A 27,658-nucleotide genomic window follows, 5' to 3' on the forward strand; every position below is an offset into this window, starting at 1 on the left:
AAAATGTAAGAGAAATGTAAAAAGAAAAAGTATAAATAAAATGTAGAAAAAATATAAAATACAAATACAATACTGTGACCGACTATGCTGTGAGAATGAAATGGACAAATGAATGAAGAAAATATTGCACATTATTATATTGCACTGTAGTAGTACTGAAATTATTGCACATGTTATTATTTAGCAGCATTTAGTAGAGATGTGGTTGACGGGTAGAAGCTGTTTTTAAGTGACCTTATGCACCTTGTGTGTGACCTTATGCATCTAAAAGGTCTGCCTGAGAGTAGACGTTCAAACAGTCCGTGTCCGGGGTGAGAGGGGTCTTGGAGGATCCTTGTAGCACTCTTGAGGCAGTGGGAGTTGTGCAGATCTTCCAGTGGGAGGAGACAGCCTTCAACTATCCACTGGGCACTGCGTACGACCCTCTGGAGCTCTCACCTCTGTGCTACTGTGCAGCTGGAAAACCATGCACAGAGGCAGTAGCTCAGGACGCTCTCTACAGTGCTGCGGTAGAAGGACAGCAGAGTTTCTCTGCAATGTTGTTTTTCCTGAGAACCCTCAGGAAGTAGAGTCTCTTCTGGGCTTTCCCTATTAGCTCCGCAGTGTGCAGTCCCCAGATCAGGTTGTCGCTGATGGTAACTCCCAGGAAGCGGAAGTCTGAGACCCTCTCCACACAGACCCTGTTGATGTGGAGTGGCTGGATGTTGCGTCTCTTTCTCCTGAAGTCAACAACCAGCTCCTTGGTCTTGGTTGTGTTCAGGAGCAGGCACCACGGTGTCAGTCGCTCCACCTCCTCCCTGTAGGCGGACTCATCCTTCCCTGACATGAGCCCCACTACTGTGGTGCCGTCAGCGAACTTGACGATGGTATTGCTGTGGTGGGTCGGGGTGCAGTCGTGGGTGTAAAGTGTGAGGGGGCTCAGCACACAGCCCTGTGGTGAGCCAGTGCTGAGGCTGATGGCTGTGGAGAGGTGGGGGCCCACTCTGACCCTCTGGATGCACTCTGTCAGAAAGTCCTTAATCCAAAGGCATACTGATAGTATATAGTACACATGTTTTAAAACCCACAGCTGTTCTTTCCATACATATCAAATAATAATTAAAAAAGCTATATTTTAACCCTTAAATTGCCAGGTTTATTCATGATGCACCTTCATTGTATGATCTAAAAAACACAAAAAATGAAATATTTTCAATATACTTCATGCCAACTGGATTTTTTTTTATTATTGCAGCCTGGTATATGTGAAAGATTACATTACATTACATTACATCACATTACATTACATGTCATTTAGCAGACACTTTTATCCAAAGCAACTTACAATAAGTGCATTCCAACATTTGGGTACAAACAAGTGCTAGAAAAGCTGTAAATGATGATGATGATGATGATGTTCACCTATCCTAATCTCCTCTAATTCAGTGTGCGAGTCATCTGACGGGGCGGTAACGTATTGTGTTACTTCCTGTGCTTCCACTGGTGTTACGCTGTGTGTCTCCTGCTCTCTCTGCGGTTTTCTATCTGCTGTAACGATCGACTAACTGAACAAACACTCGTTTTATTTAATTGACTAATACTTTCACCTGCTACTTTTGCTTAAACTCTATCGTTTACGTAGATCACGTACGGTGTTTCTTTCTTTGCTAGCATAACAAGTTAGCTTAGTGTGTTGCTACTCCTCTGCCTCCTTTAGCGATTAAAGTACTTGTAAAAACTGTTGCTTACTGGCTAGGGTGGAGGCGAGGCTTAGTGAGGTAGAAACTCGGCTACGCACCATAGAAGCTAAATCAGTTAGCCAGTCCCCAGTAGTCAGTGTGGACCACATAGCATTAGCTCCCCCAGCAGCTCCCGTGCAGCCGGGAGACAAACAGGGCAGCTGGGTGACTGTAGTGTTAAGCCTAAGAGTCCTGTCCACCACCAACCTGTTCACACCTCAAACAAGTTTTCCCCTCTCAGCACCACACAGACTGAGAAACCAACTCTGGTAATTGGTGACTCCATCCTGAGGAACGTGAAAATAGCGACGCCAGCGACCACAGTCAGGTGTTTTCCCGGGGCCAGAGCGGGCGACATAGAGTCTTATCTGAAACTGCTGGCTACAGATAATCGTAAATTCAGTAAAGTTATTATTCACGTCGGCAGTAATGACACCCGATTACACCAATCGGAGGTCACAATCTATGTCTGACAATGTAATCTTCTCTGTAGCAGCCATTTTTAATACTAGATTATTAATCAATCCCAAGCCCAAACCAAGCTATTCATCGTTTGAAAGCCTTATTCTTAATCTATCTCATCCTAGTTGTAAATCACAGAAACCAATTATAATAGTCACAGTTTATTGTCCACCTGCACCTTATTCAGAGTTCCTATCAGAGTTCTCTGAGTTCTTATCTGAGTTAGTGCTTAAAACAGATCAAATCATAATTGTGGGGGATTTCAACATCCATGTAGATGTTGACCGTGATAGTCTTAGCTGCACATTTAACTCGCTGTTGGAATCAATAGGTTTTATTCAACACGTTAATAAACCAACTCATTGCCTTAATCACACCCTCGACCTTGTTTTAACTTATGGTATTGATATTGATAACTTAAACATAGTTCCTAAAAACCCTCTCCTTACTGATCATTATTTACTCACATTTAATTGTACAATAATGAACTACAATAACATACATAAGAAATACTGTCTGATAATAATATGAATACATTCAAAGAGACAGTGCAACCTTTATTTAACTCGGTGCCATATGTCAGTACATCTGAAGGTACCTTTTGTGATTTTACTCCCGCCCTCATAGATAACCTTGTTGATAGTACAGCGGCCTCACTGCGTACTACATTAGATTGTGTTGCCCTTCTGAAAAAGAAAGTGGTGAATCAGATGAGACGAGCACCATGGTTTAACTCCAATACTCGTGCTCTTAAACAGACGTTACGTAGATTAGAAAGAAACTGGCATTCCAGTAACCTAGAGGAACTTCATATGGCCTGGAAAGATGGTTTTGTAGCTTACAAAAAAGCCCTACACAAAGCTAGAGTTGCCTATTATTCTTCTCTAATTGAAGAAAATAAGAATAATCATAGATTTCTTTTCAGCACTGTAGCCAGGCTGACACAGAGCCACAGCTCCACTGAACCATCTATTCCTTTAACACTGAGCAGTGATGACTTTATCAACGTCTTTGTGAATAAAATAACATCCAATAGAGAAAAAATGGATCATCTCCTCCCTCATATTGGGACTGACTCATCTTCTAGCATCTTCTAGCAGACTCTTGGTATCACAGGTGCTGCCCTCTGCTGGTATAAATCATACTTATCTGATAGATTCCAGTTTGTTCATATCAATGATAAAGCCTCACTACAAACAAAAGTGGGGACATTTTCTGTCCCCCACCTCTCCACTGTCCCCCATTTTTCCTTTCACCCCAACCGGTCGAGGCAGATGACCGCACATCTCTGAGCCTGGTTCTGTCAGAGATTTCTTCTTCTGTTAAGAGGGAGTTTTTTTCTCTCCACTGATGCCTAGTGTTTGCTCATTGTGTGAACTGTTGGGGTTCTCTGCTCTCTTTGATGTTGTCTATGTACAGTGCCTTGAGATAATGTATGTTATGATTTGGCGCTATACAAATAAAATTGAATTGAATTGAATTGAAAAGTTAATTGTGGAGTTCCACAAGGCTCAGTGCTTGGGCCTATACTTTTTACCTTATATATGCTTCCTCTAACATTATTAGGAAGCACAACATACACTTTCATTGTTATGCAGATGACACAAAGCTATATTTATCAATGAGGCCGGATGAAATAAATCAGGTTGTTCAACTCCAGGAATGTCTCAGAGACATTAAGTCCTGGATGACCTGTAACTTTCTACTTTTAAACTTTTATACTCGGCCCTAAACACCTCAGAGAAAAACTTTCCGATCACATTGTCACTTTAGATGACATCACCATGGCTTCCAGTTCCACTGTGAGGAACCTGGACTTTTGACCAGGAAATGTCTTTTGATTCACACATAAAACTCATTTCCAGAACAGCCTTCTTCCACCTGCGGAACATTATGAAAATTAGAAACATTCTGTCTTTACAGGATGCTGAAAAACTAGTTCATGCTTTTGTTAATCTAGATTAGATTACTGTAACTCCTTATTATCAGGATGTTCTAACAAGTCTGTTAGAACCCTTCAGTTCATTCAAAATGCTGCAGCACGAATTCTGACAGGAACTAGAAAGAGAGACCATATAACTCCAGTGTTAGCTTCTCTACACTGGCTCCACCCACAGTTTAGAATTCAATTTAAAATCCTCCTCCTCACGTACAAAGCACTTAATGGTCACGCCCCTTCATACCTGAAAGACCTAGTCTTACCTTATCACCCTAATAGACCACTTAGGTCACAAAATACAGGTTTACTTGTGGTTCCCAGAGTCTGTAAGAGTAGAATGGGAGGCAGAGCCTTCAGTTACCAGGCTCCTCCTCTCCTGTGGAACCAGCTTCCAATGACAATTCAGGAGGCGGAGCCCTTTCTCTGTATTTAAAGTTAGACTTAAAACTTTCCTTTTTGATAAAGCTTATAGTTAGAGCAGTAGAGAGTTTTTTTCTCTCCACTGATGCCTAGTGTTTGCTCATTGTGTGAGCAAACGTCCATGATGACGGATGATATGACCAAGGGGAAGCATGTAGATGATGAAGAGGAGGGGGCCGAGCACCAAACCTTGGGGAACACCAGTGGAGACCGGCACGGTATTTGATTTGAAGTTGTTTATGGAAACGTAGTGATAGCGGTCGGAGAGGTTGGAGGAGAACCAGGAGAGTGCTGTGCCGGAGATGCCATTGGTTTGGAGACGGTGGAGGAGGATGCTGTGGTCGATGGTGTCGAATGCTGCACTGAGGTCAAGGAGGAGGAGGATGGAGAGTGAGGAGGGCTGTTTCTGTACTGTGATGGGGATGAAAACCGGATTCGAAGGTTTCAAACAGTTGGGAGTTGAGGAGATATTGCTGGAGCTGTGATGGCACGTTCCAGTATTTTTGACAAGAGTGGGAGGTTGGAGATGGGTCTGAATTTGTCCAGGTTGTCGGGGTCCAGCCTCTCACGTGGAACAGACAGTCGCAGTGCAGCTAGCTGCTAGCAAGTCTGGCCATGACAGTCTATGACAAAATATACAAATGTACCGTTATTATACGTCCTATTATAGTTTGTTTTATTGTTTATTGTTTATTTTATTTTGCCCAATTTAAAAGAAAATACAAGATTGACAAAGAATACAAAGTAACATACAGTGTAGGAAGAAGCAGAAAGCCTAGTGGGCTTATTTGAAGCCTCTACCTAAATAATTCTAAAATTAGACAATATTTAAAAGAAAACACAAAATTAACATACAAAAAAAATCATCTAACTATATAAAAGTGATAACAAACTAATAATCACAAATTATATATAATAACAAAAAAAAATTAATATAAAAGCAAAAGTGTGAGTGTGTAACGTGTGTGTGTTTATGTATGTGTGTGTCTCCAAGAGGGAAATATTGGTTTATACCCCTAAATTATTGATTGATGTGAATCAAAAATAAAACACAGAGACATGAACAACAACACATGAAGAAAAGCAAATTACAAAACAACGGTCAAAAAATTGCCAGATGGGAAAAGCCATTCCACAGTTTAGTACCCCTAAATCTTATTGAAAATTGACCTCTGCAAGTAAGACTTTTAGGAAGATGAAGATCTGAAGATTGAAGAATGGACCTGTGAATTTGCTTTAAAATACGTCTTGAAATGCTCAGGAATATTCCCTTCACTTGAGTGTATGTTATATATAAAGACACATATTTGAAAAATATTGATGTTAAAAAAAAGTAAGAATTTGTAGTTTTTTAAATAAAGGAGCAGATGGGGTATGTGACTCTGATCGAGTTGCAATTCTAACAATACGTTTCTGGAGGACCAAAATTTTGTTGAGAGTACTATGAAAAGTACTTGCCCAAACTATATTACAATATGAAAGATAGGGATAAATTAAACTGTGATATAGAATCTGGAGACAGTTTGTGGTGACAAGCTGACTGATCCTTCTAATTATACCAATAGATTTATTTATTTTTCTGCTAACCCAGTCAGTTTGTTCTTTCCAACTCAAACTCTCATCAATATTGAGTCCCAGGAATCTTGTAGATGACACTCGTGGCATCTCAACAGACTCAATTGAAATTTTGGATAAATCCTTAGAATATGATAAAGTTAGATAGATTTTATATTCAAAGATAATTTATTTAGTCTGAACCAGGTAGCGTAGGCAGTTAAACCAACATTAGCATCCTTAATCAGTGAACTGAAATGTGAATGAGAGAGAACGAGAGTTTTGTCATCTGCAAACATTATTGGAGAAAGGATATTAGAGACATTATTTCTCATTAATGTATATGAGAAATAATAATGGTCCCAGAATGGATCCCTGCGGAACCCCACAGAGTAGTCTGGCTTTGTTATAATAGCAACCCTTAAAGGTGACATAGAATGCTTAAACATATATTAACTTGTTTTCATGGTCACATATATATGTTAGTTATGGAGGTCTACTTACATATATTAACTTGTTTTCATGGTCACATATATGTTAGTTATGGAGGTCTACTTACATATATTAACTTGTTTTCATGGTCACATATATGTTAGTTATGGAGGTCTACTTACATATATTAACTTGTTTTTATGGTCACATATATGTTATTTATGGAGGTCTACTTACATATATTAACTTGTTTTCATGGTCACATATATGTTAGTTATGGAGGTCTACTTACATATATTAACTTGTTTTCATGGTCACATATATATGTTAGTTATGGAGGTCTACTTACATATATTAACTTGTTTTCATGGTCACATATATGTTGGTTATGGAGGTCTACTTACATATATTAACTTGTTTTCATGGTCACATATATATGTTAGTTATGGAGGTCTACTTACATATATTAACTTGTTTTCATGGTCACATATATGTTAGTTATGGAGGTCTACTTACACTTGTTTTCACATATATGTTAGTTATGGAGGTCTACTTACATATAGTAACTTGTTTTCATGGTCACATATATATTTTAGTTATGGAGGTCTACTTACATATATTAACTTGTTTTCATGGTCACATATATGTTAGTTATGGAGGTCTACTTACATATATTAACTTGTTTTCATGTCACATATATATGTTAGTTATGGAGGTCTACTTACATATATTAACTTGTTTTCATGGTCACATATATATATGTTAGTTATGGAGGTCTACTTACATATATTAACTTGTTTTCACGGTCACATATATATGTTAGTTATGGAGGTCTACTTACATATATTAACTTGTTTTCATGGTCACACATATATGTTAGTTATGGAGGTCTACTTACATATATTAACTTGTTTTCATGATTAAAAACCTCCTAATCGCTGCAAACGAGCTGATCAAAATATCTCCTCACTGACGCTCTCGTCAGCCGCGCTGTTTCAGACCAAAACCACTCCCCTAGAATGTGGACTGTGTTGTGATTGGCCAGCCAACGAGAGCTTTCCCACTGTCCTGTGATTGGCCAGGTACCTGGAAGTGACGTAATAGATAGCTCTCAGACACACAGCTCCCCCTCTGGCACGGTGGATGCTCTGCATCTCAGCAGCTACAACGAGAGTAGTTCTTCTTCTTCTGCGGTTGAATGTACACAACCGGATGTGCCTGGACTAGTGCCTGCACCAGGAGGCGCTACAGTGGTGAGAGGAGTGGTGACGACATCAAATTAAGGAAGTGCCGATCCGCTTCGCAGAGCCCAGGAAAACAATGAAATATATAAAACCATTTTTAAATATAAACTGATACTCAATATGTTTCAAGAATCTTTTAGGGGAGGGTCACTTCCCCCACATTAAGTCTTATAGTCTTATAGGCCACTTTTAAATAATGACCATAACATTCTATGCAAAGTTTAAGGCAAGAGATTAGAACCAGAACTACCCCAAATTATTTACCCAGACCAAAATGGATTTGTACGGGGAAGGCAGGGCTTTGACAACCTAAGGAGGGTACTTAATATTATTTTTGAAAAATCTGGCCACTCTGTTTTGTCTCTGGATGCAGAAAAGGCCTTTGATAGGACAGAGTGGCACCATCTCTTTGAGATAGTGCCAGTTCTATCAATGGCCTTTACATTAACCTGAAGAACAAGACAGGGTTGTACTCTTTCAGCCCTGTTGTTTACACTGGCTGTTGAACCCTGTTGGTCCTCGTGAGATAGGCATATTTTTGGGGTTTTTTTGTGTGCGCCCTTGTGGTTTGAGAACTCAGCAAAGCTGATCTAATTAATCTAGATCGCCAGGCATGAAGCAGCAGTCTTCTCATTACACCACAGCTACTATCACGACTGCAGCAGCCGAGACCACTGACTTCATGCAGCTCTGGGGCTTTTTAAAGCAGCAACAGATGGAGTTTGATCAACTGGAACAGGGAGTGGACTCAATGCAGAACACAGTGATGCAGGCTCGAGAAAACATTAGTTGTTGCTTGGTTAAAAAAAAGATTAAAAATCGTTTTGTACTCAGTCAGGATCAGTGGATGAACAAAAGAGAGTAAACAGCAAGGATCTTTCATTTGAGATGTATGCTACATACTGATTGTGCTTCATATCCAATATGTTTTCCATTGATGTGACTCAGCTGCAGCTCTGTGTGGAAAAAGAAATCTGATTGTCAATCAAAATATCTGTATGTGGTCCAATATGTCAAAAAATCCTAAGAGCAATAAAAAATGTTATTTAAGGTTAATAATCAGTGGAATTGTTTTTTTTTTTCATCATCATAAAAGTACTTAATGTTGATTATTTTCTTGGACAATAATATTTTAATATCAATTTAACCATTAATTACGTTATTATACTTCACTATCATTGGTTCTGCCATTTATTTACAAATATAAATCCACGGTTTAAAGCCCAAAGCAAACATGCCATCTGTATTCATGAAATCCGCTAGCGCACGTCATCATGCCTTTCACTGTTCATGGACACGCCGAGCACTTTTCATTTAGGTACACATGTTAACCGATTAAAGGGAACGAACTGCCACAGAAGTGAACTTTCTTTTTGAAAAATCTTCAGGAGTTTAGCCATAGTGCTATAGCTGATGTCACGTAACCAAGGCAACACCATTTTGGTAGAAGGCAGCATTGTTCAAATCCATAGACATACTTTATATAATCGGAGCATAACATACAAGGCAATGTGTCACATAACTCTTCTCCTGGTGGATGGATTCAGGACGATGGGTCCTGAATAGGTTCCAGGACGATGAAACAAGTCTGGGTCAGACTAATAGGAGATTGTTTTACTAAATCACTAAAGATCCTGAAGACAGCAGAGGTGGTTAACTGTTATACAGACATTGGATTCAGCCTGTAAAGTGATAACTTCATGTCAGGAATCATGACATTTACCCTACGCTGGGAAAGCCAACTCCAGTGAGTCACTTCAACTCTGTTTGAATGGAAACATTGTAAACTCCTCAAAATATTCTACTCTACTTCTAAATAATGATATTGATGATTTTGCAAGCATTTGGCGTTACTTTGTAAGTTTTTCGACCTATAGTCTTAGCAGGTAATATATTAGCTGCTAAACCTTAGCAGGTAACACATTAGCTGCTAAACTTCAGCAGGTAACACATTAGCTGCTAAACTTTAGCAGGTAACACATTAGCTGCTAAAGTTCAGCAGGTAACACATGCTAAACAAGCTGCTAAACCAGTTGTTTTTGGCAGCCATTCTAGATTTAGTCTTAGTTTTAGTCTTTTGGACTAAAACGCTTACTAGTTTTAGTCACATTTTAGTCATTTCTATATCTGATAGTTTTAGTCCAATTTTAGTCGACGAAAACTCAAAAAAGTTTTAGTCAGTTTTAGTTTAAAAAAAAAAAAAGAAGTATAGTCTTTTAACAAATCAATTTAGGTCAATAAGTATTGGAGATTACTGTTGGGCAGAAACCTTTAATCTCCATATTTCAACCTTTCAACAGTTTTTTCCATGAATTGATGCCGACTTCATCAAATAACAGTGTCACACATAAGTTTGACAAATTTCCTCCGCCGGTGGTGCGCCGCAACTGACTCTAGATCAGCTTGGAAGGGCTCGGGGCGAAGGTGGTTTACAGCGAACCCCCGCCCGCCTGTCCCCGGCGCAACTGTCGATCAGAGCAGACTGTCCTCAGTGCACCCCAACCGCATCGTGTCATCAGGGCGAGGAGCATAAATCGTCTTGAAACATGGACCAAGGCATTTTTAGGTTTTGATTGACGGATTACGTGCACAATAAGCAGAAATGTTGTGTACTTTGAACGTATGACAAACCGTTGTCTCGTCAACGAAAACTCACACATGTCTCGTCATGTTTTCGCCGTCAAACATGAGATGTTCATCTCGTTACCGTCTCGTTATCGTCATGAAAAAGAGGGGCGTCAACTAAATAATTTCGTCATCGTTGACGAAAACAACACCGTGCTAAACTTTAGCAGGTAACACATTAGCTGGTAAACTTCAGCAGGTAACACATTAGCTGCTAAACTTCAGCAGGTAACACATTAGCTGCTAAACTTCAGCAGGTAACACATTAGCTGCTAAACTTTAGCAGGTAACACATTAGCTGCTAAACTTCAGCAGGTAAACACATTAGCTGAAGCAGGTAACACATTAGCTGGCTAAACTTCAGCAGGTACACATTAGCAGGTAACACATTATTAGCTGCTAAAACCAGCAGGTAACACATTACAACACATTGGCTGCTAAACTGCAGGTAACAACAGGTAACATTAGCTGGTAAACTTGTAACACATTAGCTGCTAAACTTAGGTAACACATTAGCTTGGTAACATTAGCTGGTAACACAAAACAGGTAACATTGGCTGGTAAAGGTAACACATTAGCTGGTAAACTTCAGCAGGTAACACATTAGCTGCTAAACTTCAGCAGGTAACACATTAGCTGGTAAACTTCAGCAGGTAACACATTAGTTTATGTGTTACCTGCACTATTTATGATCAACAGTTTTGTCATCACCACTTCTAAAACATGTTATAAATTCATCATTAACACTCAAACTACCGTAAATGAATGTACCTCTTGGGTGTAGATCTTCCTCTTGAAATCATTTCCTTCTTTTCTCCAAACAATCGCCGTGAAAAGTGAATCAGACACATGATGGATCAGTGGTGTTAATGCAGTGATCATAGTTTACTTCAAAAGCCGCCAAAGGTTCAAACGTTGTTGATGACATCACTGGGGGCTAGCGCCAGACACACCACTGGGCCTGGGGCGTTCTGTCACTATGATATCACATTTTGATTGGCTGACGACACACGTCAGTCAAAGTTAGAACCAAATAGGAAAGGCCAGCAATACTACAAGAGCAGGTCCACGGAGCTATGATGCGTTTAATGACATCCAGGAAAATCCAGCTCAGCTTCACAAAAAATAACCATATTCTTTCTGGAAATATAATCATAACATACTGACACGTTCAGACACACATTCATTTGATTATTAAAAAAATAAATAATAATAATAAAAAAATACCAGCAGTATATACCTGACAACCTGACAACCAAATACCTGACAACCCACCACTGATGCTGCATACATATTTACAGGAGGTTTTCATATAATCATTCAGCTGAAGTTACTCAGACAACAACTGTGATAATGAGATAACACATCACAGTGATGTTGTAGATTACACATCTGTCACTTACAGTATGATGAGACGTACAGAGATGCTAATGCTATTATATGAACAGACAATATTATCAGTACAAACCTTTGTTACGTGTCTTCAGTGTGTGAGGAGCTTCTTGTCTTCTCTTCTGTGGCGGCAGATTTTCACTCATTATAATGAACTTTCCCTTAAGTTTATCTGTAACTGTCAAAGTGAGCTTGAATGCTAACTATTCCAATTAACTTCACAGATTCTAATTAACATATCTTGTTTCTATTGTGATGTTCTCTGGATGATGCACCTCCATTTTTTGTGATCAAGGTTTTGGAGAGCATTAAGAAGGTCCTGGATTCTGTGATGAGTTCACTTCAAGAACATTTATATACATATACTTAGCAAAAGAGAACAGAGAGACAGGCATGTACACACTGTCTGTCTAATGGCCTTTACATCTTTACATCATTTCATTATAATCAGGAAGACATACAACTCTCTGGTTGGTTTCTTACTGGCAAAGGAATAAGACTTGAAACTATACCTGGACTTTGAACTAGTAATGGCTCTATCTTTATAATAAGTAATATTTCCTAATGCTAAAGACTGACTGAAGGTCAAACCAAACAGGTTGGTTATATCTGAACACAGATCCAATCTCATTAATTGTATATAACAGTGTGGACAGTCTGAGAAAATTAAAACTGGTGGAACATTGAAAGGAAGTAAAGAAATGTATCAGAAATAAAGGGGGATGTAACATTTCAAAAATAAAACAGGAAATTACACACAAAAAATATACGATGATGATTTGATGATTTTTAAAGAGAGAGATCATCAAAAAAGTCTCAAAGTGCAGGATGTTGAAGACAAGCACTGTTAGATGTTCTCACACCATCATGTAACAATTGTCACTCAAAGTATTTAAAGGAATCACAAAACATGTTTACTAGTCATAAATAAACCCAAGCCCGGCCTGTGCACTGACACAGATTGCCTTCTATCCAGTTCAGTGAGCTTTTATAGTACATACAAATAACAAGAGTAAGCAGATAAAGTCACCAACTGTCTACTTTTTTCCTTTTTTCTCTTATGGATTACTACAAACACCTGCTCATTACAGTTCTCTTCATGATCAGATTCACGATGTCCTCAGTTTGAACCTATAGAACTCATGTATTCTCATTAATAAGCCAGCAGGGTGCAATACAAGCCCTGCTTCTTTTGAATAACATTAGATATTTTAAGCAGAAGTGTACTCGGTTTGTGCCTCGGGACAAAAATGTGTTCCTGTCTAATAGTAGAGCTGATAGTTGTTGTTGTTGCTGGAGATCAGATTTGCTTTGATGAAACAGAGTGTGTGGACTTCAGTGTCACCACTTTGTTCCCTGTGCTCTCTCTCTCTCTCTTTGTCTCTCTCTCTCTCTCTCCCTCTCTCGCTCCATCTGTGCACCTTTCATTCCTTTTGTAAAACAGTCATTTTCTTGAGGGCTCTCAGAGAAACACACTCTGATTCAACCTGATGCAGGTTTCCAACAGCCAGATGAAAGCTGATGCTCCACATGGACTGCAAAAAGAAGTGGAGTCAACAACCTGTCAAGATGCAGGAGGTATGGTTCCAATCTCAGCCTCTGCTCCTATGGTAGTGAATGATTATAATAATATAGTAAATAAACATACTAGATATAATTTAGTATATTGAGCACATTTGTTGCAAACATCATATGGATCGTTGGTCTGATTAATTGTGATCCATGTCTGTGGGTCACACCTCTTGAGAAGATGACTTTGCCCTTTCAGATTACATTCCAGAACGATCCACTCATCGTCCCTGAGAGCACTGACCCCTGCTGGAGAGGAGCAGTTTTTAAACCGGTATGTTTAAAGTTGACACTCAATGTTCCAGCCACTGTACCTCCTGCCACAATGCAGCCTGGTCACAACAACCACAGCATTTCTCCTGACTCAGCAGGCTTTGTTATATTCACCAAATGTAATCAGTGCATACGTGAGTCCCCGCCCCCTGCCCCCACCTCCCCCTCACCCTGCTGAGCCTTGCTATAATCCGTCTCTTGCTTCTTAAAGCACAGCTCAGATGCTGTGGTTACACTGTGACTGTGACTGGTCACTAACACCTGCCAGTGAAGCTCGATGCATTGATTAGTTTCTGAGACAAATTGGACATAAAACCTTCATTGCACCAGTAGAGTCATAAATATTAAACGCTCATATCCAGGATGAAGTCGAGTGCAGCTCTTTTTTTTTCTCCCACAACAAGAACATAATAACTCAGCTCAGTAAGCACAGTTGCTGTCAACATTGGAGATTTATTGCTAATTATGCATTCATGCACACTTAGTCAGTTTTGTGGATTACTTATTCTACTTCTTGTTCCCCTCTTCAGCACATTCTCTTGATATTGTGTGACAATAATAAACATTAATAGGATGATTTGTTTTTCTGGTGGGTGAAAAATGTAGGCTATACACTTTCTATATGGGTCCCACTTTTTATAGATAGCAAATGATCTTGAGCCAAATCACAATATCAGCTGTGACAAGAGCAAATGTGTCTCATTTAATGTAACTAATGAACTCATTTACAATACAATACAATAATATCATTTTCAAGTGTTAAACACATCCTTTCCAAGATGTTTAATAAGGCGAACAGACATGACGCCCAAGATGAAAAGAAAGCAACCTCTTATCTTCTTATGGGATGAGTTTTATGGGCTGAAATATGTGCCACCAGAAACTGAATTTGAATCATTTATATTTGAATTTAAATAGCTAAACTTGAATAACTGCATTAGAAAACTCAATTTGGAAGAGCTACATTACTGGAAGCAATCAAATCCATGCAGAACAGGAAACCACCCGGTCCGGACGGCTTCACAGATGAATTTTAGAAGGCATTTTTATCATTATTGGCCTCCGTGTTTACAAGAATGTTTAATTCAATTCAGTTCAAATCACATGTTCCTCTGTTACACACATGATCTCAGGTCTCTGTACATAGACGACATCATGGAGAGCAGAGAAACACAACAGTTCAACACAATGAGCAAACACTAGGGGTCAGTGTTGGGGCAAAATTGTCATTAGGTGTCTGATGGCCTAATGGACTAGTATGAAGTCACAGGAATGTGTATGTAATGTAAGATACAATTCCCCCCTTTTGATTATATATTAATGACAAAGTTAAAGAAAATAACATTTGTTAAACTAACAAACAAAACCCATATAAGGGCACTAAACATCATTAAAGAAACCATGAATATAAACTTCTAAAAGTAAAACAAAACAATGAAAAACCTTTCATAACGTCATTATATGGACACATGAAAGTGATTTCAATTATGAAAAAGGTCATGATACCTGTAAAAGCAAGCAAAACATGAAAAACATGAAATCAAATCAATAACACTCTTCTTCTTGTGCTAAAATATCACAGTGGTTATGTTTACTAATCTACTATCAAGAAAAACATTAATCAACCAATGAACTCATGAACGTAATTGATCAAAGAATCAAACAGATTATAACAAAACATCAAAAACATCATACCAGCCGGAACATCAATGATCAAAGAGAAATAAAAACTTAAAGGTCAGGTTCCATGTTTGAGATCAAAGTCCCAGTTAGAGTCATAACGGTGAGAACCTCAATAATGGCATTATTGACAGCAGGGGCAGCAGGGGCAGCAGGGGCAGGTTCACTCAAGGTCTGCAGGTAAAAGGAGTGAGCTATCCATTTACTGACCACGGACTTCAGACAGGGAACAAACACACAGTGGAATTACGACAGGGAGGACGAGGCCAACGATCCCAGCCAGCCAAGAACTTCCCCATCAAGAGTCAATTTCATATACAGAAATGATTCCTCAGCTTCAGGATTCCAGGTCCATCTGGCATGAACATTCATTTTAACCACAGTTGTGAGATCTCACAGTGGCTTGTCTAGCACTGCATAGTTAGGAATAAAAGTCCTGCAATATGAACTCAGTCCCAAACATGACATCATTTGTTTCTTTGTTTGTGGTTTTGGAATTTTCTGAATTGCTTCAATGCTTTTTTGGGGACAATGTTTTCTCTTGTTCAGAGATCACGTGACCTCAGGCTGACAAAACTGGAGTTTAGACAGTGTGTGTGTGTGTGTGTGTGTGTGTGTGGCTGCAGATGAGAAGACCATCAACATACTGCAGGAGGGCGGAGCCAGGGCTGAGAGTGAGTGAATCCAGACTTCTTTTCAGACTGCTGTTGTAAATGGTGGAGCTTTCACAATAACACTGACATAAACATGTGAAAGTGTAACTTTGTAAGCACAGGAACACTGAACAATGCATTTGAAAGATCAACAACAGAAAACACTGATGAATTCTGAGGAATTTGTGACAACATGGTGTAAGGATCTGGGACATGTGGAGCTCGTGGCTGCACTGCAGCATTCACAGCCTGCAAATCCTCTACAAAACACCATTCTGTGGGTTCACCTTCAGCTCTGATTTTCTTCACAGGGAAAATAGGTGTGTGCACAGGAGCATTTTCACTTGATTTAAACACTGGTCTTATTCCCTCAATAGCTTCTCTTTTGAGAGGATACTGCTGTTGGCATGGTCTATAATGTGATTTAGGAGTAATAGTGACAGGATCACAATTCTTCATTAGTCCAACATCATATTTGTGCAGGAATAGCATTTGCTTCCTCTTGTGAAACAAATGAATGAGACATTCATTTCACTCTGAATCAGATTGAGTCTGCGCTCTGTGTCAGTTATAACTGTGTATGCAGCTTTAAAAAGGTCACATGACACAGAATACTGCACCCCATGTGCATTAGTTGGTTTCCAATCACTTGCATGTTCAGCCTTAGAAGCTTTGAATCCCAAATGTTTCCACTCACTGTGCTCATGTCGAGAAGGTGAGATGTGTGATGGTGTAAGATCAACAAGCAGGAAGCTATCATGACAGTCCCAGCATATGGTGTGTGACACCTTAACATCAGCAGTGTGTTCATTCCAATTTACTTCCAACATGTTGTCCTGTCTTTCTGCAATGTGTACAATGCAATGCAAATGTTCTGTGTGTGTGTGTGTGTGTGTGAGAAACGCGTGCGTACAGCTTCATCTGTTAGTTTCCATTCACACTCATACAGACGCTCAAACACTGGCTGACACATGTTGAAACTCAAGTCTGTGGTAGGATGAACTCTGATGCCCTCTAGTGTTGAAATGAGTGACAGACAAAGCTGACACATCAAATCTCTGCCCAGGAGATTCACAGCACAGTGAGGTGACAGTATGAATGAATGTTGACATGAATTATCGTCACCATGCATACATTTGAGAGGAGTGGTGAAATGTTCTCTTACACTTTGACCATTTGCTGCTGTGATAAAAACATGTCTGCCACTCAGTTTAGGAGGTTTGTGTTCAAAGTGTGTCATCCTCAAACATGAGTGTGTTGCACCACAGGAACTCAACGTCTTCACCATCGACATTCAAAGCTCCAAACCTCTCTTTTTCATGCTGAGCATAGATGCCAACAACAGGTGTCGTCTTAGCAACTAAATGATCACTGGTGTGTTGTATCAGTGTGTGTGTGTCACATTTCCTCTTTGCGTGAGTGTGTGAGTGTGTGAGTGTGTGTGTGTGTGTGCATAACCTGTCTCAGAGGTATCAGCGGTCAGGTCCTCCACTGGCCTCCCTCACCGCCGTCCTCCCCCTGTAGTCACTGTGACGTCATGCCGCTGTAAGGTGGGCGGCCGTAGTCTCCGCTGCGACGATAGTTGCCACCCCTTCTTTGGCCCCCTCTAGCACCGCCTCTGTTTGTCCACCTAGGGCAGTCTCTGCTCCAGTGTCTCATAGTCAACGTGATTCCACTCAGAATATGTGTCTCGTTGTTTGTACTGATTATCTCTCCACTTGGAGGTTCTTCATGTCTTCCACTCCTCTCTTATTTTCTCTCTTCTCTTTGAGACGCCTTTCTTCTTCTTCTGTCTCTTTAGCCTGTTGTGCGAGGAGTGTCTCTGCATGTAAAGCGTGGCGTGCCAGTTCAGAGAGGCGTGCTAAATGATATTGAACGCATGCGACTTTTACAGCCGATGAAACCTCTGGCAGGAGTCCTTGTATGAAAAAAGTACACATAATTCCCTCCCATGTCTCTTTTTCCCCTCGCTCGTAGTTCTCGGGACGTTTGACACCAGTATGCAGGTCACATGTCTCCATGAAGCGAGACAAATATGTACTCGTGTCCTCATCTTTCTTTTGAACGCACTTCGCAAGTGTCGTCATGTTAATTGACACAGGAAATATAGTCAGTATGGCGTCGGCAATGCCTCTCACAGCACCGCAGTCACAGACCCAGTCGTGATGTACACATCTCTCCTCTGCTCTGCTTTTGTCTAAGAGTTTGTGGAAGTCCAGAGTGTCCATTCGTGTTTGTAACAGGCGTCTAATTTCAGACATTGTTGGTCTGAAATCATTACAGAAAGTCAGAAACTGTGCAACAAAAGCAGCACCCCCATCCTCTGGTTTGGACAGATGCTTAACAGAGGCTTCAATTCAAGTCCAAGGCCAATAAACCAGTACAGGTTCACCATCCAGTCCCACCACCTCCATCATTGGAAGTTGGAAACTTCTTTCTGCCCCTCCTGCGGCTTCCCAAGAAGAGGAAGAAGAGGAGGGAGCATTTTCAGGTGCAGACGGCTGTGTTTGTTCTGTCCTGAGGGTCCTTCCCGTCCTCGTTTGTGCTGGATGACATGACACGAGATGAGATTTAACTTTATTGTCATTCCTCAAATACAAGTTTCGGGTAACGAAATGAGGTTTGCATCTCACCAGAAGTGCAAGAATATGAATATATATGTACAGAGTAGATTTGTTCTATGAATAAGTATAAATATAAAAAAACAAACATGAATATAAATGAGCGCTATAAATACAATTATATTGTGCAGATTATTATATACAGATAAGGTGCAGTGAATGCGCTATATTAACAGACATATGGATAAATGCTAATTTACAGAATATTTTACTAATAATAATAATATTTTAGATTATGGACATATTTTAAAGGTTTATTGAGGTGGTATGAACATTCCACATCATAAATAAATAAACAAACAAGAGGAGACATTCTTCGGTGGGCAGAATTCAAAGGGGGGGTAATTGGTGTGAGGTGTTGTGCAGGGGGGTCAGTGAGGGGCAGAGATCGGAAGGGAGGCAGAATACAGAGATCGGGGGGCAGAGTTGAGAAGGCAGACAGTCTGCTGGTTCTGTCCCAGAGGCTTTGAGGATGCTGTGAGCGTGACGCACACAGCGTTTCCTCTGAACGTCCTCTATGGCAGGAAGTGGAGTCCTGCGGTTTTGACCACCCTCTGTAGTGCCTTACGGTCTGTGACGGAGCAGTTTCCGTACCAGACTGTAACACAGTTTGTCAGGATGCTTTCGATCACACAGTGGTAGAAGTTCCTCAGAAAGTCTGAGGGCAGGTGGTGAAGCTACGGGATCCTCAGGAAAAAGAGGCGTTGATGAGCCTTCTTGACCAGACTGGAGGTGTTGGTGGACCAGGAGAGGTCCTCTGTGATGTGGGTCCCCAGGAACTTAAAGCTGGGAACACGTTCAACAGCCATCCCGTTGATGTGAAGGGGGTCGTTCGTGTTTCTTCTTTCTCTCCTGAAGTCCACGATGAGCTCCTTTGTTTTGCTGGTCGTTGTCAGCGCACCGAGTGGCCAGATGTTTCACTTCCTCCCTGTAGGCTGTCTTATTGTTGTTACTGATGAGGCCAATCACCGTTGTATCATCCGCAAACGTGACGATGTTACTACACCGCTTCAAGACTCTAGTGCTTGCGTTCCATGCTACACAAGGATCCGGTCCAGCCTACATCCAGGACATGATCCAAACCTACACCCCAGCCCGCCCCCTCCGCTCTGCATCTGCAATCCGGCTCGCTGCCCCCTCACTGAGAGGATCGCAGAGGCATTCACAGAACTCTAGACTGTTCACTGTCCTCGCTCACAAATGATGGAACGAGCTCCCCATCAACATCCAGACAGCAGAAAGCCTCCACATCTTCCGCCGCCGACTAAAAGCACATTTCTTCCGACTCTACCTCGACTAAGACAACGACAAAAAAAAAACTAAACAAAGAAACTTGCTTATACATCGCACTTATGACTAGCACTTCATAGTTTGTTCTACTTGAAGCTCTTACTTACTTCTCTTCTCTTGTTTGTACCCAAATGTTTAAATGCACTTATTGTAAGTGGCTTTGGATAAAAGCGTCTGCTAAATGACAATGTAATGTAAAAATTATTTTTGACCATGGGTCCACGAAATCAGCCGGGCTGGCCATTCTGTTCTGTAACTACTGGTAAATTGGTGGCCTCTAAATCCAGTAACAATGGTCACTGGCTAATCTGTGTTTGAATATTGATGATCAGTATAGTATTCTTGTTAATGTCTATGGCTTCAACAACCAGCTCGAAAAACAAACTATTACTTACAGAGCTTTCTGATAATATTGAAAATCTTAGACTTACCTATCCACTTGCAAATGTAATTGTGGGAGGAGTTTACAATATGGATTATGATGAATATTTGGGTGATTTCTGTGGCAATCATAATTTAGTAGATCCTTGGCGCTTTAAACACCCTGACACTAAACAATAATCCTGGTTCAAACTGAATAATGATTCAAATCCAGAACTGACTTCTGGATCATTTCTGCTTCAATGATGCATTCTGTTTCACACTGCTGTAAGTCAGCAGCTCTGTTATTGAGTTGAGTTTTAAACCCCCTGGTGGTCATTATAGAAACAAGGGCTATTGGAAATTCAATTCACCCTTATTAAATTGTCAAGCATATTGTGATGGCATAAAATCAGTAATTGACACTATACTATCCTATGTTTCAAAGTGGGAGTTTTTCAAATTAAAAGTTTTATGAATTTTCCATTCATTTTGGGAAAGCATTTAACAGAAGTAACAAACTGGCAGAACTTGATTTAATTAAAGAAATGAATACTTATTGTAATAAGGCACCTCTTACTCTCTGACTGTTTTAATGCTAGTGGAAACGCTACTTAAACCGTGCCGAGGCGAGGCGCGGCGAGTAGAGCCTGTGGAAATGCACCATAAATGGATAGAAGACGGTGAAAGAAGCACAGCTTATTTTTGTCGTTTAGAAAAAAGAAATTCAATGAAAACCTGACTGATTCAAAACCAACTATGTACAGATCCAACCTTGATTACTAAGGAAATAACTTCCTTTGACACTAGATGACACTCTGCAGCAGATTCAGACTCCTTTTGTCACCATATCAAAGATCTTATCCTCTGTACAGATGAGGAGTTTGCAGAGTTCTGTGAAGCTGATATTAATATTTTTGAGCTTGTCTTTATATAAATCTCCTGGCTGTGATGACCTTACATCTCATTTCTACCCACATTTTTGGGACTTACTCAAAAATCTTTTTGCTCTCATGTTGAAGGAAGCTACTGATAATCTGTCGTTCCCTCCCACTATGAAACAAGGTGTGATTACTTTAATCCTCAAACCGGGTAAAGACTTCAAAATCTTAGAACTATCACTTTATTAAACACTGATTATAAGATTGTAACGCTTGTGCATGCCAATAAATTCAAAAGTAATCTAGACAAAATCAGTGACTCCCAATCTTGATTTATAAAGGATGGATCCATTCACAACAGCATCTGTTTGGTGATCCATCTCCTAGATTATAATCTAGATTTAATAGAAGATGACGGCTTCATTTGTTTCTTGACTTTTATAAACTTGACTCAATTGAGCATCACTTTATCTTTCAGTGCCGTCAGACATACATACTTTTATGTTTTAAAATCTACGAAGGTTTGAACTTTGAGAGTGTTTAAACTAGTGAGAAATGTGAGAAAATGCTAATGTCTGTCTGAGAAAAGTGTATAAAGTGTGTGCTGAGGGGTTTTACAGCCTTAAAACATATATAATAATTGTAAAAAAATAAAGCTGATTTCGCCTGTTATTTTTTGAGCGTAACCCCGCGATAAACGAGGGATCACTATTCAGAAACGTCCTGTTAAATGATCCCTGTTTCACCAGCAAGTCCTTTTATATTGGAAACTTTTGTACAATCATAATTTCACCCCTCGTAACAAATAGATACATTACAATTAAAAACAAGTCGCTGTATAACAAGAACTGCATGGATAAAGGTATTTGCTCTTTAATTCATTTAGTGTGTGATGACACATGAACATTTTCGCCTTAAATATGATCTAGTCGTTAATCGTAATTCCTTTGCATCCATAATGAAAGCCATCCCTAATCCTACTTTGAATTGAATTCAAGGGATTATTTCAAACTCGACTCACATCACTCCTAATGTTCCACATCTCCTAGTTGGAAGCTGTAACTTTGAGAGCATTCAAATTCCTAATAAAACGTCACACACCCTTTATTGTCTTTTCAAAAGTGCATCAAACAAATCTTCTCCAAAGATATTATATTTTCTTTGTGATCTCAATATTTCCAATTTCCAGTTTTGTCGTGTTACTCGCACTTCACATGTCTGCCACACGGTGGCGGTGGTGCGCGGGTTTTCTGCTGTTTTGACCCACTGACAGTGATAGTTGTTGAGCAGACGCTGGAGCCAAGTGACTCAAAATAGGACGCAGAGTTGATTGAAATGGAACGTTTCTGAAGCATCTTTGCTCACTTATTTCAAACCAACGATGTTCAAACGCCAATAATTGCACTTTTCTTCTCACCTATAGTTGCTACCAATGATTACAAGTGTTCTAAACACCTTTTGTTCATTAAAGCCTTTAATCCCAGTTACATTGAAGGGATTTATTGATTGAATGTTCCTCTTATTTCAATGATATTTCATTCATTATGTTGGATGTTTTTTGTCTGATAGTATTTTACACTTATATTTTAGTACTTTAGAGTAGTATAGCAGCTGATTGATGTTAAATCATTTCAAAAACAAGCCGCTGGAGGCTAAACACAGGAGCTAAGTGATGACGCGCACACGAAGGCGTGTCTCTGTGGCTCTACCACTCTTTATTCATCACGCCAAACTCTGCACGACACTCGTGGCTTTTCAGCAAAGAGAGAAATAATACACACAGCAAACAAAACACGCATTGATGCGGACAACAAAAGATTTCACCGCTCCACCGTGCTCACCCTACGTCATGACTGACAACCAGCAACCAGTGAACTGGGGACAGCAGTGATTTATTCCTCCATACTCGCGGTAGTGACACATCCATCACCCATGTGCACCAATTCCAGCATTAACTCAACACTTAGGTCTAACTTACATGTATGACTCCTACATTCCGGCCCCTAATTATGCTGAAGCAATAATTACATAACTGCTAATATGTGGGAGACAAAATGCTAAATGTCAGAAAAGAAAAACATCTCATATTTCTAACAACCAGGAAATCTACTGTATAGTCTAAATAATCAATCCAACCTACAAAATAGTCCAAGTCCACGTATGTTAGTTCTTTTAAAATCTGCAAGTCTTCATGGCTCTTCTGCCTCTTGAAGACAAACCTTCGTGATGGGTCTATCCAAAAACCCAGTCCTTGTTTTGATACAAATCTGGCACACAAGTCCTCTTTGATCTGGAACTGCTTGCACAACTCTCCCAGTGATCCACGAGTCCACGAAGTGCAGAATCATCTACGACGAACATCTCCGGGGGCAAAGTCCTGGTCACGGTGTCCCCTTTGTATTGTGTTAGTTGGTAGCTTCTTTGGTTTTTTTACTTTTACTTTTATACTGATTGGCTCCCCTTAAGTGAGTAATATCTTACATTATTTTTAAAACAGAAATTTGTATAAATAAAAGTATTTGGTATTATCGAACTGCCGTCTGTCTCGTTGCATAACAGACCTCAGTGCCTTCCTTCATTTGGGTTAGTCCACTTATAAGAAATCCCTGGGTGAAATTCCCAAGGTGGCATTGTCTGGCAACAATTACATAAATTTCTGTTTTAAAAATAATGTAAAAATGACTCACTTAAGGGGACATAAGGGGAGCCAATCAGTGCTGAGACCTACCTTGAGAAACCGTATCCAAAGGGAAAGAGGATCCCAGGAACACCACACGTGAAGCAAATAAAAGTAAACAAAACAAAGAAGTTAAGTGCAAACACAATACAAAGGGGACACCGTGACCAGGACACCAATCCACCACTGTAGGCTCAGCACCTGAGTGGGAGGCGACCAGAGAGCAACCAATTAGAAAAAAACAAAACAATAACTAATAACAAAAGAGAAATTAAAGAATTAAATGTACAGCATCTATACTGATTAAACACAATGAATAAGCAAAATTCTATATAACCACAATTGAAATGCAGCCCATAATAACCCAACTATAAACACAAAACCAATAGAATAATCGTATTTATGGGTTACACCAAAACAAATTACAAACAAAATTAAAGAGATTACCACAAAGGAACAAAATCAACAAAGGAAAAAGAAACTTTCATGCAAGTACACACACAGTGTCACACACACACAGTGTCACACACAGTGTCACACACACACAGTGTCACACACACACAGTGTCACACACAGTGTCACACACACAGTGTCACACACACAGTGTCACACACACAGTGTCACACACAGTGTCACACACAGTGTCACGCACACAGTGTCACACACAGTGTCACACACACACAGTGTCACACACACAGTCACACACACAGTGTCACACACACAGTGTCCACACACACAGTGTCACACACACAGTGTCACACACAGTGTCACACACAGTGTTACACACAGTGTCACCTGAGCACACACACGAGCACACACACAGTGTCACACACAGGGTCACACACACAGGGTCACACACAGTGTCACACACAGGTCACACACACAGTGTCACACACAGTGTCACACACACACAGTGTCACCTGAGGGTCACACACACACAGTGTCACACACAGCGTCACACACAGCGTCCACACACACAGCGTCCACACACACAGTGTCACACACACACAGAAGTCACACACACACAGTGTCACACACACAGGGGTCACACACACACAGTGTCACACACACAGTGTCACCTGGCGTCACACACACACAGCGTCCACACACACGGTATCACACACAGTGTCCACACAGTGTCACGCAGCGTCACACAGTGTCACACACAGTATCACACACACACAGTGTCACACACACGGTGTCACACACACAGTGTCACACACACGGTGTCACGCACACACAGTGTCACACACACACAGTGTCCACACACAGTGTCACACACAGTGTCACACACAGTGTCACACAGTGTCACACACACGCAGTGTCACACACACAGTAACACACAGTGTCACACACACACAGTGTCACACACACAGTGTCACACACACAGTGTCACACACAGGCACGGACACTATCGCCAGTCGAATAAGCGGACAAGGCGATCAGAACCCGAGTCGACCATGGCGGAGCGGTGAGTGTCCGACGTAAGACTAATCAAAGTCAAGCGAAACAATTAGTCCCGCAAACACACAGTTCCAGTGAGGCACAGCGATCAGTCCAAATGATTTCTTTAAATGAGGCAAAGAAGGCAAGAAACAGAGCAGCAGCAAAGCAGCAGCGGTTCTATGGGCGGATTAGTCGGCGCTGCGCCGCTACAGTCAGTCACCCGGTCAGGCAATCCCGGCCAACACAGCGTGGAACAGAGGGATCGACGCTCCCCGAGAGCGACCAGCGGCAGACAGTGAGTGGCACACGGAGCGGTGAACAGCGCGCAGCCAGCAGCAACACCCAAGCGAACCTGTCACCACACGGACGCGGACATGGAGGAAGCACAGGAGTGACGCGACCCAGCCTCCAGCAAGCAGAAGCCTGACAGGGGCTTTACACACGGTCTCCCACCGTGATTGGTTGGAACTGCAGCACACCTGACAGTTATCAGGACAACTAACTACATGTTGCCACAGAAGGAAGGAAAGACACAAACTAGGGAGAGAAAGAGACAAGGTTAATGACATATAAAAAGTCATATTCATACCCTGAGTGTGAGAGAGTGAATGTGCGTGCACCACAGGAAAATCCCCCAGCAGTTTAGTTCTATAGCAGCATAACTAAGAGATGGTCCAGGTTTCCCTGAACCAGCTCTAACTATAAGCTTTATCAAAAAGGAAAGTTATAAGTTTAACTTTATATACAGAGAGAGGCTCCGCCTCCCGAACTGTCATTGGAAGCTGCTTCCACAGGAGAGGAGGAGCCTGGTAACTGAAGGATCTGCCTCCCATTATACTCTTACAGACTCTGGGAACCACAAGTAAACCTGTATTTTGTGACCCAAGTGGTCTATTAGGGTGATAAGGTAAGACTAGGTCTTTCAGGTATGAAGGGGCGTGACCATTAAGTGCTTTGTACGTGAGGAGGAGGATTTTAAATTGAATTCTAAACTGTACGTGGAGCCAGTGTAGAGAAGCTAACACTGGAGTTATATGGTCTCTCTTTCTAGTTCCTGTCAGAACTCATGCTGCAGCATTTTGAATGAACTGAAGGATTCTAACACACAACATCCTGATAATAAGGAATTACAGTAACCTAGATGTAACAAAAGCATGAAATGAATAATTTCTTATGTACTTTAGGACAGTCGTTAACTCCATGTGAGGAATGGTAATGGACTTCAATGGGGCTTTTACATTAAGGTGTATTTACAGAGATGTATTGTTTCAATATGAATTTGTAGTGCAGACTAAACTAACAGCTGTCCTTTTTGTGAATTATATTAAATTAAAATATTGCATGTTTTGAGTAGGCTAATAATGTTTATAGGGGATGATAACAATAGCTGTACATCTAGTTTGCACTGATTATCTGTAGAATAACCCTAGAAGTGGTCATAACGTTTTGTATTTTCTTTTTTATATATATAATATTTGAGTTTTTTCACCTTATACAGTTGAACTGGAAAGATATACAGGTTTTTTTTTTAAATCTCTTTCATTAAACACATGGATACACATAAACATATTTACATCGTAAATGTAACCCACCCTTAGTGAGGATTACTGTATTTGTGATGATGAAGTAGTTAATTAATTCAATTTAAACTGCTATCAGGCACCATTATATTATTTTTCACTGTCTTGTTATGATTTCCAACAATTACAGCAGTTTCGGGCAGTTTACGGTCAAGTCCACCAGGTGGTTTCTGGGATACGCTTGTTATATTTTTTTTTTCTTTCCGATCCGACTGTTGAAGGAGAAGGACGTCATAAGTCAGCTCCTTATGAGTGGAAATATTTTAGTGGACTTTTTATGGTGGTGTCTGACACTCATTGTATATTCACATTAGGAGAAGGACGTCACATAGCGCGGCTGGTGTGTGTGTGTGCGTCGAGAGAGAGAGAGAGCGAGCGAGCGAGCGAGGAAAAGCGCCGTACCTGAGCGAAGAGGGACGGAGTCACCCTGCAAGGAGGGGAAGAAGATTGTGGCCAAGCTACAGGCGGGATTCTGAACTTCAGGCCTGGGTTCTGGATGAACGTCGGTTGCTCACCCAGTAAGATTTTTCCTACACCAAGGATTTCCACGGAGTTCAAAATATTTTTTTTTTAGCTCAACATTAACTGCACTAATAAATTAGTGGGCAGAGTATTTTTTTTTATTACTATCATTTCTGTTGGGGAAGTTTTGTACAAGTTGCCAACTGTTTTTTTTTTTTTCTTTAATCTATGTATCTATATATATTTTTTTTTTGCAAATAATAATTTTGATATCAAAAAGACAATACAATTGTGTGAGTTTCTTTGTGTGAAGTCAATCATTCTCCATAGTCAAAGAGATATCAGTTATGTAGTTCACTCAATTCATAACTGTGTCCTCT

The 27,658-nt window shown here is 40.4% G+C and overlaps 1 long non-coding RNA gene across 2 annotated transcripts in view; it reads right to left on the reverse strand.

The window, feature by feature from the left end:
- Window positions 1-22,779: 22,779 nt before the first annotated feature.
- The window catches only part of LOC122786672, a 5,740-nt gene continuing 861 nt past the window's right edge, over window positions 22,780-27,658 (reverse strand). Inside the window, exons 1-2 of one of the 2 annotated variants that reach the window (XR_006362469.1) lie at window positions 25,457-25,781; window positions 22,780-23,991 (exon numbers count right to left, since the gene is read on the reverse strand). This is a non-coding gene — a long non-coding RNA (uncharacterized LOC122786672). Of the gene's footprint in view, window positions 23,992-25,456; window positions 25,782-27,658 lie in introns of those variants that run through there. The other variant, XR_006362470.1, reaches the window with a different exon arrangement.

This window comes from Solea senegalensis, linkage group LG20, assembly GCF_019176455.1.
Source record: "Solea senegalensis isolate Sse05_10M linkage group LG20, IFAPA_SoseM_1, whole genome shotgun sequence".
NCBI classification, from domain to species: domain Eukaryota; kingdom Metazoa; phylum Chordata; class Actinopteri; order Pleuronectiformes; family Soleidae; genus Solea; species Solea senegalensis.